Source organism: Siphateles boraxobius, unplaced genomic scaffold (assembly GCF_051911475.1).
Source record: "Siphateles boraxobius isolate OS27281-9 unplaced genomic scaffold, OSU_SipBor_1 13, whole genome shotgun sequence".
Classification (NCBI taxonomy): domain Eukaryota; kingdom Metazoa; phylum Chordata; class Actinopteri; order Cypriniformes; family Leuciscidae; genus Siphateles; species Siphateles boraxobius.
The window spans coordinates 13,578,491-13,593,216 of record NW_027508733.1 but is presented as its reverse complement, the minus strand read 5'-3'; the positions used below and the strand labels follow the sequence as shown (position 1 = coordinate 13,593,216).

At 42.6% G+C, this 14,726-nt stretch overlaps 1 pseudogene across 1 annotated transcript in view; it reads right to left on the bottom strand.

Moving 5' to 3' along the window:
• Positions 1–1,368: 1,368 nt before the first annotated feature.
• LOC143736336 (NACHT, LRR and PYD domains-containing protein 3-like) overlaps positions 1,369–14,726 on the bottom strand; it is a 38,073-nt pseudogene continuing 24,715 nt past the window's right edge. The window contains exons 8-15 of the transcript XR_013203413.1: positions 13,231–13,401; positions 12,699–12,866; positions 12,311–12,484; positions 11,579–12,067; positions 11,146–11,319; positions 10,720–10,893; positions 1,562–1,742; positions 1,369–1,377 (exon numbers count right to left, since the gene is read on the bottom strand). The product of XR_013203413.1 is annotated as an NACHT, LRR and PYD domains-containing protein 3-like (transcript). The remainder of the gene's footprint in view (positions 1,378–1,561; positions 1,743–10,719; positions 10,894–11,145; positions 11,320–11,578; positions 12,068–12,310; positions 12,485–12,698; positions 12,867–13,230; positions 13,402–14,726) is intronic.

The window sequence follows — 14,726 nt, the reverse complement described above, 5'->3', positions numbered from 1 at the left end:
TTGTTATCATAAAATATATAACTAAATAGTGAACTTTAACTGTACAGTGTAATATTACTAACTCTAGTATTTCCAGCTTGCACTGTGAATTTATCAGTAGATCACACATGTTTTCAACTCCAGAGTCTCCAAGTTTATTCCCACTCGGGTTCAGTTCTCTCAGGTGTGATAGGTTTGATTACAGAGCTGAAGTCAGAGCAGAACAACACTCATATGTCATTTCACAGTATCTTAACCTACATTGGGAAAAATGAGACAAACACTTCATTATGTTTCATTCAAATATCATCTTTTTTCATGTACACTCTCGGGCAAAAACAATGGTCTAAGCCTCAAAATAGTTAAACACTAGTTTTTAATAGTCTTAACCGCAAATTATTGGTCAGGAAATTAGCTAAATTTAAGCAAATTTATTACTTAAAAAGCCATTGCTGTTTCAGAAAAAAACCATCAAAGACAGAATGAAGTTTCTGGGAGAATATGGGAAGTTTGATATAGAGTGGTTCAGCAGATATGAGTAGATTGATGAATCGCAATGAAACATGAGTTGCACGGTGAGGCTCTAGAGTGGTGTCTTCGAAGATCTGGTGAGAAATATAATAAGAAATGCATCTCTACCACAGTAAAGCATGGAGGAAGATGTGTATTGTGTGGAAAGCCTTATTAGTTGCCAGGATATGTGAGCTGCTTCACTGTGAAAAGTCAATTCATGTGTTGGAGTACAGGCGAATATCACAGAATGACTTGCTTCCCACAATTGAATTTTTTTTCCCAAAGTTGTTATTTTTCAACAAGACCCAAGTTCCAGCCCAAATAGCAAAGAAAACCATGAAGTGCCTTGAGAATAAGTCCATCAGGGTCATGTTTTGACTCGGTCAAAGTTAAGATTTAAACCCTATATATTTTGTATTAAATAAAACTCAAACGACCTGGGAGACATCTTTCAACTGCTTATGAACTGTTTGGAGCCATCGACATTGAGTGGAACAACACTGACTCTTCTTCCTGTAAAAAGCTGTGTGCAAGTTGGCTGAAAACAAAGGGAAAGGCTATTCCAAGCTATGTTACTTTAGTAATTGCGCAATTTTTGTTAATTGCCTGACCAGTGATTTGAGAATAAAAAGGGTTAAGACAACTATAAGAACACTAAATATTTGTGCCATTTTTGGCTTGCCCCCTTTTTTTTTTGCCCAGGAATGTAGTTGAATGTTCCTCACCTCAATCTCTCCATTTTACAGTGTGAATCCTTCAGTGCATCACATAAGTGCCTCACTCTTGTGTTTTTTAGTTCATTCAGGTCCAGCTCTCTCAGGTGTGATGGGTTTAAATGCAGAGCTGAACAGATGGTGTTTCTCTTTAATACTGCATTCACACAAACTGAAGACAGAAAGAGAAAGGACAGTAGCTCAGATCTATGATGGCCACCATATTGATGAGCTACAGGCATATGCATAAGGTATAATGTACATCCAGCCAATTGTTATTGCACAATAAACCCTGACAGGGATGTATCCTGGGCCCTGTGGTCTTTAAATAAATAACTAAACAGTAAACTATAAACAGTAAACTCTTGTTTCTCCAGTTTGCATTGAGGGTTCATCAGTAGATCACAGATGTTTTTCACTCCAGAGTCTCCTAGTTTATTCCCGCTCAGCTCCAGCTCTCTCAAGTGTGATGGGTTGGATTTCAGAGCTGAAGTCACAACAGAACAACCTTTATCTGTCATATCACAATATCTTAACCTACATTGGGAGACATTAGTAAAACAAACTCTTCATTCTGTAAAGTTATAGCATCTTCACAACAAACATACAAACAGACATAAAACAAAATTATCTTTTTTTTTAACCAGATAACAAAATACATCACTAAGGTGAAGAATTTTCCACAAATTTAATGTGAACTCTTTACAACAGATTGAGTACGAACGCTGCGATATATTGAGCATAAAAGTCGTTCTTCGCTCAGGTGTGAAAAGAAGTTGCACAGCTGAGCAGTGGTATAGTGATGCAAATATTCAGAAGCTTCCCACACCACTGGTTAGTTTACGCATTCACTTTACATTAATAACAGGTTTTTCTTCAAAGTTATGTTAACAGGTTAATCACAGTTAATAACAGGTTAATCACAGATATGATTAGCAATATTTTGAATTGCTTCAATATAGTTTAATCCCAATATCATTATGATTGTAGGCCTTGTGCTAAAGACATGTATATATTATATTATTGCTTCATCTCTACTTCATCTCTGCTCTAACCAGGCCCTTCTTAATCTATTTCTTCTCCCTCCTCTATGTAACCTGTAAAAAAAAAAAAAAAAAAAAAAATACCATGTACTATGAATACTAAACCAACAATAAACATTAAAAATTACTCATGTGTGCAGGTATGTTTCTATTATTGGGTTTTATTTATTTTGTAATAATAAAATATAATATATTTAATATGTACTTGTAATAAACTTTACATTTGTTAAAGCAATGCTATTTGAAGCTGTTTAAATAGGCTATCAAATAATTGCATGTGTGTGTACAAATTGAATTCATTATAGCTGTAGGCTTTGTTTGCATTTATGTATTGTTTAGCAACATCTCACCCAAAATACCTGTGCTGGTGTTTTTTTTTTAAGTTTTAAAACACAAATATTGATTTTCATTTTTTGTGCTGATACTCGCAGTTCCTATTTGAATATATAATGAACATTTTAAATGTTTAGTATTTTTTTAGATTTCAAATATTTGGAATGATACCAATCCACAGTCTACTTTAAAAAAAAATCTTACCTTGATAGTCATAGTCCACAGGGATGCACTCTGTGTGGTCATTGCCTTTTTTCCCCATCAAATGGCAACAGATTGGCTTTGTGCATGTTAATAACAACACATTGACTTTGATTTGACAATGATTATATGACAACTGACAGTGAAATGAGAATGGGTTACATATACAGGGCTTGACACTTGTTAACTTTTTTGCTCACCAGCCGCAGTAGCTGGTTTTCCAAAGTTAGCCATTCAGCATTTTCACTGGCTCCAATTTTGATACTGATACCATGGGGAAAAACTGCCATATTGATATTTTAAATATGATCTCATAATTTGGAAGCAGCTATATTAGGCTGCTGTGACTTTAAGAACAGACACACGGATCCATTTTACTGTTACACACGCGTTTTCTTTCTGTTTACATTCACTTAAAACATAACTGACTGTTTACGTGTATCCTCACCAAGCCTGGAATTTTGACATTATTTTGTGTGTATTTGACTGTTTAAGCGCAACAAAATCTCAAATTAGTACTGCGAGCAGGGTTTTTCAAATTAAAATACTACAATTGGAAAATGTATATATTAGGCCTATATCCTAAAACTCTATTACTCTAAAAACTCTATAACCCGCCAAAGTGGCTAGTAGAAGTGACTGCTTTACACACCACTGCTGAATTTAATGTCAAGCCCTGGTTACATAATATTTTATATTATCTTTATAATATATTGTCTGTATATTAGCCATAAGTTCTTCTCAAGACTTCTTCTCCCCCCTGAAGGAGGGAACGGAGGTCGTAGTCGACGGTCGACTGAATGGGGATCTCGCTAGAGAGCCTATCCTCTTCGAGTACTATTGAACGAGCCAATGTAATTGGCGTGCGTGATTCGCATCACACACTCCGCCCCCGCGGCGTGGGTATAAATACGGAAGTGGATGCACACACTAGTTGCTTTTCACTGAGGAGCCGAGAGTTACCCGGTGTCAGCGGTGGTCCAGCGGTAGTGGCAAGGGGACTACGTCCTCCGTTCCCTCCTTCAGGGAACGGTGGGTTGCATACGCAACCAGGACGTTCCCTTTCAGTCGATAACGTCAGACTTTGTCGACGGTCGACTGAATGGGGATAACCTTTGAAAACGCCACTAACGCTGCCACCTTCCAGTGCCGAAACCAAAGCCTCCTGATGCCCCTGCAAATTTAAGGCGGGGAAGGACAGGGCTTAGGCCAGGGAAGTCACTGCTGTTCCTACAAGACCACTGGGAAAGCGTTCCCCGTACATTGGAAGGAAGGGACGCTGCGGAAACCATATCCAACCAAGAGGGAGGTAACGTGGAAAATACACATATGAACTGGGCGGAAACCGGGCAGTCTAACATATGGAATGTCACTGGGGTGGCTCCAGCCTAAGATGGGGGGAGACACACCGGACAGTGACGGCAGAGAGACTCTGCCGAGGGAAGACACGGGCTCACCGCAGGGAGCCGTATCGTGGAAGAATACACATATGGGGTCGCCGTAGGGACCGCAACATATGGACCCAGCCTAACACAGGTTCCACACTGCTTACGAGTGGTAGGCCTAACACCAGACGTTCCGCACGTCCGACGTCGGAGGGGTGTGGAGGAACTCAACAGGGTTCAATTTTAAGGGAACTCAACTGGAGTAGAAAGGCGCACGTATCCAGTCCATCGGAGGGGAATGGCGCAGCAAGCCGACACTTGAACCGGGCTCACGGTGAAACTGGCTTCATGAGAAGGGAGCCCACGGGAAGCAGCGGCTCAACTAGGTGTCGTCCAGCCCCCAACTCTAGAATCTGTTTTAGCAGAGCATATTGTCAACGCCCAGGCGGAGCACTTTACACACATCATAGAGGAGCTCAACACCTAAGTGGACATGTTGCATCTCGGATTTTTACCGAAATGAAGGCAAGCACTAGTGTGACTTCGCATGGAAACAGCCTTCCCTCTCTGCTGAATTCCAACAGATATTTGTAGAGCTGGTCTGAGGTCTATGGCTTGCGTTCTGTACACGTCCAAGTGAACGGACAGAGAAGCCAGGGCTGGATCTGCCTCCTCCAGGGCAGCGCTTGCAGGCTCACCACCTGCTCCTATTACGGGAGAGGTAGGAACCTTGGGCACAATCCGAGCCGGGGTCTCAGCTTGTGAGAGTTAGCCGGCCCAGACTCTAGGCACAATACGTTGTCCGAAAGCGAGCAAGTCCCTACCCTCTAGTAGAGACCACGCGAGCAGGAGAACTGATATAACAGAATTTTTAACTCACTGCCTGCAGTGGCTCAGGGGCGGTCTCTGCAGTGCATCGCACCAGGGACAAGGCCCAAGAGGATAAAGAGGGACGCAAGGATTTACAAGACCTTGCTCCTCAGGAACCTGACGATCAGAACGTGCTTCTGCACACTTCTGCAACACGATGAGCATCGTTTAAACACCGAGGCAACATCATTTTGAGAGTGAAGGAAAACAGCCTACTCCAACCCATTTTGCAGGAAAGAAAGCACTGAAGTGATCGAAAAGCTTTCAGGATCTCCTCTGGAGAGAAGACGCACTCAACGACTAGGTTCCACTTCTAAAGGCGTAAGCACGCTACCCATTTCTAGGGGGCGCTCGCAGAAGTGATGGTAACTATCACATGCCTGTGATAGCCACCTGAACCTCTGCGTTCAGATGGAAGACCGCCCGGAATCTCCGGGGGAAGAACACGTGTGACATCGTGCCCCGTCCCTGAAAGAGTTTTCAGGGGAAGTCAGGAAGGCTGTCGATGCGAACCAGGTCTAGTTGGGCCAATAAGGGGCAACTATGAAGACCTGTTCCTCTCCTGACTTGGCACGTAGGTGCAAGCGACGGGCGCAAAAAGACAGGAGCATTGCTCAACACAACATGTAAAGATCACTGGGCTTCAGGAGCATTTTCTGCTCAGCACTTGAGTGTGATAAGTTCACTGAGCTTCAGGAGCATTCCTGCTCAACACCTGAGTGTGATAAACTCACTGAGCTTCAGGAGCATTTCTGCTCAACACTTGAGTGCGAAGAACTTCACTGAGCAACAGGAGCATTTCTGCTCAGCACTGCGTGTGATGAATTCACTGAGCTGCAGGAGCATTTCTGCTCAACACCTGAGTGTGATGAACTCACTGAGTTACAGGAGCATTGCTGCTCAACACCTGAGTGCGATGAACTTCACTGAGTTTCAGGAGCATTTCTGCTCAACATGAAGTGTGATGAATTCACTGACTTGAGCAGGCGCAAGGCGACCATGAGTCGCAGTCGCTTTTAGAAGGCTCACTGGGGTTAAACGCATTTCTGCGGGCCCCTGGGGCAGCTGAGAGCCAGTGTTTGTCCAAGGGTAGTCCGCTCGGTTTATACAAACACTGGCAGGAAGACGAAACTGGAGGGGCAACTGAGCGGCCCCGGAATGGTCATGACCCAGCTGGATCCAGGGGATGGAGTCTCCACTTGCCCTGGCTATAACTGTCGTGAGGCTCGATGGCGGCACGATTGAGTAGAGCAGGAAGAGTGGAACAACGCGTCCTCAGAAGCTTCTGACTCCAAGGAGGAGGTGACGGGTGAGTTGTGACATGCAAGGGAAGCTTGCGCAACGGTCGCAATGTCTAACAACTCGAGGCACGAATGCCCGTGTAGTCGAGGGTCGCCCCGGCCCCCGTTAAAACACGCCCTTTGTACATGGCCCCTCTGTTGAAGAGGGTTTGGCAGCAGACCGGGATGAACTATAGTCACACAGGGTGAACTGCTCTGCCACGATCACCTCGGGACTCGATAATGAAGCTAGCACTGAAGCGGTCACATATGGAGGAAGCCAAAGGCTGCAACTACCATATACCCCAGGAGCCTCTGAAAGTTCTTTCAGTGGGACCCTTTCTCACTTCAAACACCAGCTGAACACATTCTCATTGGAGAGACGTGTTAGACCGAGTCCATCTCCAAAACTGAAAAAGAGATACTCAGCCCGTGAGCGAGATTACTCTCTTCCAGTTGACCTGAAGACCCAACGGGCTCTGGAGCACTCGAGGGGAAGGACACTGTACTGATACTCCACCCTAACACGCAACACACAGGGTGGCCTGCGGTGCGGAAGGTAGAGATCTGAAGCACATGTCTTTCAGGTCGGAGCTGCAGACCGATCTTGGGCCAAGATGGTCACGACCCACCACCTAGTAGCACGAAGAACGAGTTTACAACTGGCCTTCGTACCGGCTGGAGGAGCGGCTATATCAAATCCTTCGCCAGCAGGATAAGATAAGCACGCACAAGTCAGGAGCACTGCTCAACACTCGGTGTGATGAATATCACTGAATTTTCGGGAGCACGTCTGCTCAACACCTAATGTGATGATTATCACTGACTTGAGCGGGGTAGCCGAGCCTGAGGTGAGGCAGCAAAGTAAAGAGAGTGGTGTTAGTGTGCTGTGCAACACTTACCTGTCTCCACTAGCGGCAGGGGGTGCGTGAGAAGGCGGATGACCGGGTCCTCGAACACACCAAGCTGCCTGCTGGCGACCAAGGGGGAGCTGAGGGGTGTAAGGCTATACAGGGTCACACCCGCCAGACTGGCCCTCTTGGGACCCAGGAACAGATGAAATTGCTCTCTCTTTGAAGTGTGGGTACCGGTTGCTCCGTTTTTTTTTTTTTTTTTTTTTTTAGGGAGCCAGCGGCCGAACAGACACACACACAAACAAAAGGCTCCACCCGGCCCTCACCCGGGGGGAGGGAGTGAACCCTTCAGTCAGGTTTTCGTAAATTACATAGCACTGAAAAGGGTTGGTCAAAGTTACCAATGACTTGTTGATGGCCTCTGATTCTGGAGCTACCTCACTTCTCATTCTTCTTGATCTTCGAGCTGCTTTTGATACTGTGGATTATGGTCTATTACTTACCCGTCTTGAAAGTGTCTTTGGTGTGTCCGGGACAGTTTTAAACTGGTTTAAATCCTATTTTACTGACCGTTCCCATTTCATTTCTATGTGTGGCTTTAGCTCTGACACTTGCTCAGTGCTCACTGGTGTTCCTCAGGGATCAGTTCTGGGCCCTCTACTCTTCAATATTTATCTATCTCCACTTGGGCATCTGCTGCAATCGCTTGGTCTCCACTATCACTTTTATGCTGACGATACCCAAATCTACATCCATTCTAAATCTGGTGAAGACATCGATGCTTGTTGTCTTTCTGGCTGTATCTCTGAGGTATAAGCATGGTTGAACAATAACTTTCTTTGCCTGAACAGCGGGAAAACTGAGGTTATGCTTATTGGTTCCCGTCATCAAATTCGCAAAGCGGCTCCACTGTCCCTGTCTGTTGATGGCTCTGTTTTAGAGACCCAAAGTACGATGAGGAACCTTGGTGTAATTTTTGACACCAGCCTCACTTTTGATTTTTTTGTCCAGAGGACTGTTAAGGCATCCTTTTTCCATCTCAGAAATATTGCCAGACTACGCCTAATGCTAAACCTATTTGTCGCTGAAAGGTTGATTAATTCATTTGTGTTCTCACGGCTGGATTATTGAAATGCTGTTTTAGCTGGAGTTTCTAAAACCACTATTAACAAATTGCAATATGTTCAGAACTCTGCTGCCCGGATCCTGACGGGAACCAGGAAATTTGACCATATTACTCCAGTTTTGAAGTCCTCACACTGGCTCCCGGTCAGGTTCCGTGTTGACTTTAAGATCATGATGCTGACATACAAGGTTTTACACGGCTTAGCTCCGCAATACTTATCTGGCTTATTAATCACTTATTCTCCAAATCGCTGACTGCGTTCCTCACAGTGCAATCTATTAACTGTTCCACAAACACATCTAAAATCTATGGGTGATAGGGCTTTTTTCTGTTTACGCTCCTAGACTTTGGAACTCTCTCCCTCCTGAACTAAGGGAAGCAAAGACTCTTGGCATTTTTAAAGCTCTTCTCAAGACACATTTTTTTAAACTTGCATTTGACTGCTGATGTCTCTTTGTGATCACTTTACAGCTATTTTTTATTATTAATGTTGCTGCTTTTGTTTTTATTAACTTTTATTTGTCTTTTCCGGTGGATTGTGATTTTATGTACAGCGCTTTGAGAAGCTGCTTTTAAAGGCGCTCTATAAAATAAAGTTTATTATTATTATTATTATTATTATTATCGTGCCACTCCAAGAGCATCTCATCCATTCCTGGGCGGCCCGCTCCGGAATGCTTTCGCTGTCGCTTGCCACCTGGCTTGGCAGCGCCTGGAGCGGGCTGGGCGTCTCTACTGTGGCCGGCTCCATGCTGAGGCCTGGGTGGAGGCTGGTGCGGAGGCCTAGCAGGAGCGGCGGCCGGGGAACGCCCACGGCGACGAGCAGGCGGAGGAGCTGCCACCGGCGGCGGGTGGAGGCAGCAGCTGGCCACCGGGGCAGGATGTGCCAGATGACCTCCGTCTGTGCTTGAGCGGCAGAGAACTGTTGGATGCAGTTCTCCACTGCGTCGCGGACTAGCCCAACCTGGGAAATTGGGGAGACCAGGAACCGAACCTTGTCCGCATCTGCCATACCAACCAGGCTGAGCCAACGAAGGCGCTACTGGACCACCACGTTGGACATCGCCAGACCGATCACGCACGCTACGACACTCGTGCCCCGGAGGGTGAGGTCGGATGCAGTGCGGTGCTCACCTATGATTACCCTCGTGCATGCCATGGGTGCCCTAGCCTGCAGCAACGCCATGGCATGCAAGAGGAAGCGGCTTGCCCACAGGCTTTGTAAGCTCTGCCCGTTGGAACGGACGAAACTCACAGGCCTTAGGGGGAGACGAGGATCCCCCCAAAAGGCAGCGGCCGCTGGACACAGGTGCACCTGTGTCGACAGACCGCTCCAATGGAGGGACACCTCGCAACCCTTCACCGTTCCTCCATCAAGGGTAATGAGGGGGAAAAGCTATTCAGGCAGTTTCTGGCAGAGAAAGATGCTGTTCACCACCTGATAAGCTCTCCATGCATTTCGGGAAAGAAAGGCACTGGGGCGGCGAGCTGAGAACCAGCGCGGCCCGCCCCAAGACACCAAACTCCAGATTCCAACCGAGACTGAACGGGACACGGTGGAGGTTCCACTCGAGCCCGGCAGCCTCGGCGGCCCGTTTCAGCATAGCTGATAATTCTGGATCCGGCTCGGGCAACATTGAACTCCCGGAGGGAGACAATGCAGCCGAGTCATCATCTCTAGAAGTCAGCTCACCCTGCGATGATGCAATCGACGTCCTGTCCTCCAGGGGAGCCCCGAGTGAAACCGCTGGCCCACCCATTACAGATGGACCAGCAGACAACACAGGAGGCTCCAGTGGTTGCAGTGGAAGGGTACTGAAACAGTGAAGCACTCACTTTTCCGCCCTCTAACCAGCCATCAACACACATAAACATTTAGAAATTTGTTGCTGTTAAAACAGCAGTTGAGAGCTCAAAGCTCGTGATCACCGCTGCACTCGTGCTGTAGAACACCAGCACTGTGAGAGTCTTCCTTAAGAACACCGACACACTCGCTCGTTGTAGACAACAGCACTCTCAGAGACATGAAACGATCGGCTCCGAAGCGAAAGGTAACTAGTGCGTGCATCCACTTCCGTATTTATACCCGCGCCGCGGGGGCGGAGTGTGTGATGCGAATCACGCACACCAATTACATTGGCTCGTTCAATAGTACTCGAAGAGGATAGGCTCTCTAGCGAGATCCCCATTCAGTCGACCGTCGACTACGTCTGACTTTATCGACTGAAAGGGAACAGTAGCTAGAACTGAATAGCTTTTCTCTGTCAGCTCACAATTATTCAGCCTAAACACAAAATAAGCATTATTTATTATTCAATACACGTAGATCAGCAGGTCTTCATCTCTGCTCACAAATGTAGCTGACAGTCTTTTATAATGAATAAACAGAGAAGTTTAAATGTCTAAAATCATGTTCACTCACTTCAATTTCTCCAGTTTGCTATGAGAGTCCACCAAAAGACTGGAGAGCTTCTTCCCATCCAGGTCTCCTAGTTTATCTTCACTCAGATCCAGTTCTGTCATTAATAATGGACTTGTACCCAGAACTTCAGTGAGATACTCACATGCTTCCTCTGCATCAGGACTTTTTAAAAACCTACATGAGGTAGAACAACAGTAGAATGCATTATTAGTTCAAATTAATGATTTAATTATGTTTTGCTATGCCACTTGTGTAAGAAATGAAAATCAGTTGTGTGGTTGTGTTGAATTTCCTTTAAGTGAAATTCAGTAAATTCCTCTTCCAGTCATTCTTATTCTACACTGAACCATTTGACCCCTTTACCTAGTTTCATATAGTGAACTTTATGTTTGTCTATAATTTTTTAAATTGTAAAGCTTTAATTACCTGATAGTTTTCAGTTGATTATGTCCATCCTGAAGTAAATCATTGAGCTCCTTCACTCCTGATTGTCCAGGATCATTTCCTGTGAGATCCAGCTCTATCAGGTGTGAAGGGTTTGATCTCAGAGCTGAAGCCAGAGCTTTATAACCTTCTTCTGTGATACTGCAGTCTGAAAATCTAGAGAAAATATCAACAAAAAAAATTATTACATAATCCCATTGGGGGAAATAAATCATCATAAAAACTTATATTGTGTAGTAAAATAAAAAATATATATTTTGAATTATTTTCTGGTAAGTGAAGAATACAAAATACACCATTACTGCTGAAGCAGATTAATCTCTCTTATTTCTTTAGTTTTCTAGAGGAATCCAACTTTAAACAAAATAAAATGTATTCGATAGTTTAACAAAAATGGTTATTTTAAATAACTCACCTGAGTTTCTCCATTGTGCAGTTTCTATTCTCTAATCCGTTCTGGAGTTTCTTCACTCCTGAATCCTGCAGATTATTGTTGCTTATGTCAAGCTCTTTCAGACTGGAGTTTGATCTCAAGACTGTAGCGAGAGCTGAACAGCTTTCCTCTGTTAGACCACAATTACGAAGCCAAAAATAATCAACAGGAGAGAGAGAATTTACAAACACAAAGTACTTGATGTTACTATTCAGTGATTACTGAAAATCATTGTGTTTTGGTCACCTGATTTCTTTAAGAAACGTTAAATGTGCCATAATAAATTAACAAAATACTCACGCCAGTATGTTGAGTATAGAGTGTTTATCCTGCAGTAGAGCAGCAATCTGATTCACTCGTGTGTCTCCTTGTTCACGATCACTCAGATTCAGCTCTCTCAGGAGTAACAGGTTTTTACCCACAATTCCAATCACATACTGACAGGCTTCCTCTGCAGCAGGACTCAAAAATCTGCAGAAGGGAAGTTGAAGAACAATTCAATTAAATTGCCAACTAAAAGTGGTGTATGTAAAAAAAAATGTTTAATGCTAAAAAACCTAATAGCCTGCTTTTTTATTTAATATATTAATATAAGTTACTGGGATAGTTCACCCAAATATATAAATTCGGGCATCATTTACAAGCTGTTGTTGTATTACTGAAATAATGTTTCTGTAAAAATAATTAGCATGCATATTGCTTATCACTTCTCACCTCAGTGTCTTCAGTTGACAGTTTGGATCCTGTAGTAAATCACTGAGCTTCTTCACTCCTGATTGTCCAGGATCATTTCCTGTGAGATCCAGCTCTATCAGGTGTAAAGGGTTTGATCTCAGAGCTGAAGCCAGAGCTTTATAACCTTCTTCAGTGATACGACAGTTTGAAAGACTAGAACAGGAATGAACATCAGAAAATGAAAATTTAACATTCAGATGATTAATCAATTATTCTTGAATTTACCTGAATATTAAATCATAAAAGAAACTGAATTTTGTTCTTTACACAAATTAATAAAAAAATAAAAATCAAACAAAAACTCATGACTGAACATGGAGGCAAACAAAAGGCCCAGAGACATTTACTATGTTAGACATCCACTCACCTGAGTTTCTCCAGTTTACAGTCCTTCAGCCCATCAGCGAGCAGCTTCACTCCAGAATCCTGAAGATTATTATTGCTCAGGTCAAGATCTTTCAGACTGCTGGAGTCTGAACTGAGAACTGAAGCCAGAGCTAAACAGCTTTCCTCTGTTAGTGCACACTGACTGAGTCTGGAAATAATTAGCTTGTCAATGTATACACATTGTAAGAAAAACAAAAAAACAAATGCAAAATTTACGAGTCATATGAACCAAAAAAAAATCTTGACCACAAATTTCTTCCTGATGAGTATATTAATCTTAATCATTACAATTTCCACATGGTTTTACCATGCATTTTATATGTCTCCTGTGACCACTTATGTTCAGATTTCGTCAAGACACCCCTCTTATTTTGTCACACTCTACATGATTTTCATGTAAGTTCAACTTTACATTATCTTAATAGATAGTATTTCAATACATTATTTAACAACAATTTTAAAAAGAATATCTCAAACAAGTCAAAATTTTTGTCTGTTTTTTCACAACTTACCTCAGTATCTCTAATTTACACTTTATATTATTCAGGCCAGTGCAGAGCACCTTCACTCCTGAATCTTGGAGATTATTATTGTTCATGTTCAGCTCTTTCAGATTGGTATCTGATCCAAGTACTGTAGCCAGAGCTGAACAGCTTTTGTCTGTTAAGTCACAATCATTTAGCCTATAAGAAGGAAAATGTTAAAATATAAAGATAAGATTGAATACATACAATATATTTGCTGAATACCAATATTAAAATATTTTTAATGTATTATTTTTAGATTTATTGTAAATTTACTCTGAGGATGGTGGACTACAGTGACATTTCAACTAAATTTTAAGACTATTTTGAATATTCTGCTAGATAAAAACAAACAAGCATGCTTGAAGAAAAAAAAATGTTTGGGGATTGTAGCTTTAATGGATAGGAGATTCATTAAAGCCATAAAAGTGCATTTCAAGTGTGTGCTTATGTATTGTAGCTAGCCATAATCATCGTAATGAGTGTCTTGAGGTGGAGAATCTGGGGGTTATTGACTTGAAATGGGTGACATAAGCATATGTGTTTTAAATTTTGTAGGTTTACATGTTGTGCTTCTTTCTCTGTTAAACTAAAGTGCCCACTTTGTTGAAAAAATAAAACTTTCTCAGTAATAAATAAACATAAATTCAATAAATATTAGCACTGCACTGAACTGCATTCTTTTAAAAGATTCTTACATTTTAACCCCTGGGGTCGGCAAACGGCGCGTTTTGCTCGATTTTTTTCACAGAGCAGCAAAATAGACTTAAAATACTCTGTCATTTTTGGTCATACAGACTTAAGAAATATGAAAAAATAAACTGTTAAATGTCTACTTTTTTACGTGTTCACTTACAATCAAAATAAAACATTGTGCTTTTGTAAAATAAAGAAAATAAACAGGGTGTGCTTTCTTCCTTTCCGTCTCCGTGAACTTTTTTTCTGGAGCACGTCTCTAAACTTAAACAAAACTCAGTGAATACTATTCACCCAGGCATGAGCAATATATCTTTATAATCATTTAAGTGTGTACTTTTAAATTATCTAATTCAAAACTAAAATAAATATTCTCTGTTTATATAATCTATATAAAAAGAGAGAGATTTGAGTCGTTCTCATTATCGTTCTCGCTGCTCATTATTCTGCTGATGTGACACGCCCACGGAGAGCGCACGCTATTCAAACGCAAATGATCTGAGGCAACACATGCAAATGTGTCAACGCCCACATCAACTCGATAAAACACACCAAGTTTAGTCAGATTAATGTACTATGACGTCTTGCGAGGCTGTGAGGAATAATCCTGTGGAATTTACCTCAGAACAAGTGCTGGTTTATTTTCATTTTGAGGAGCAACGGATCTAGCCGAGAATTGTGAATAGTACGTTTTTTATTCTTGTGCTTTGTTCTAATCCCGATATGGAATAGTGTCTGTAAAGGCAAAAAGACTGTTTAAATTTGAATCACGTTTCTGTGTGTGAATG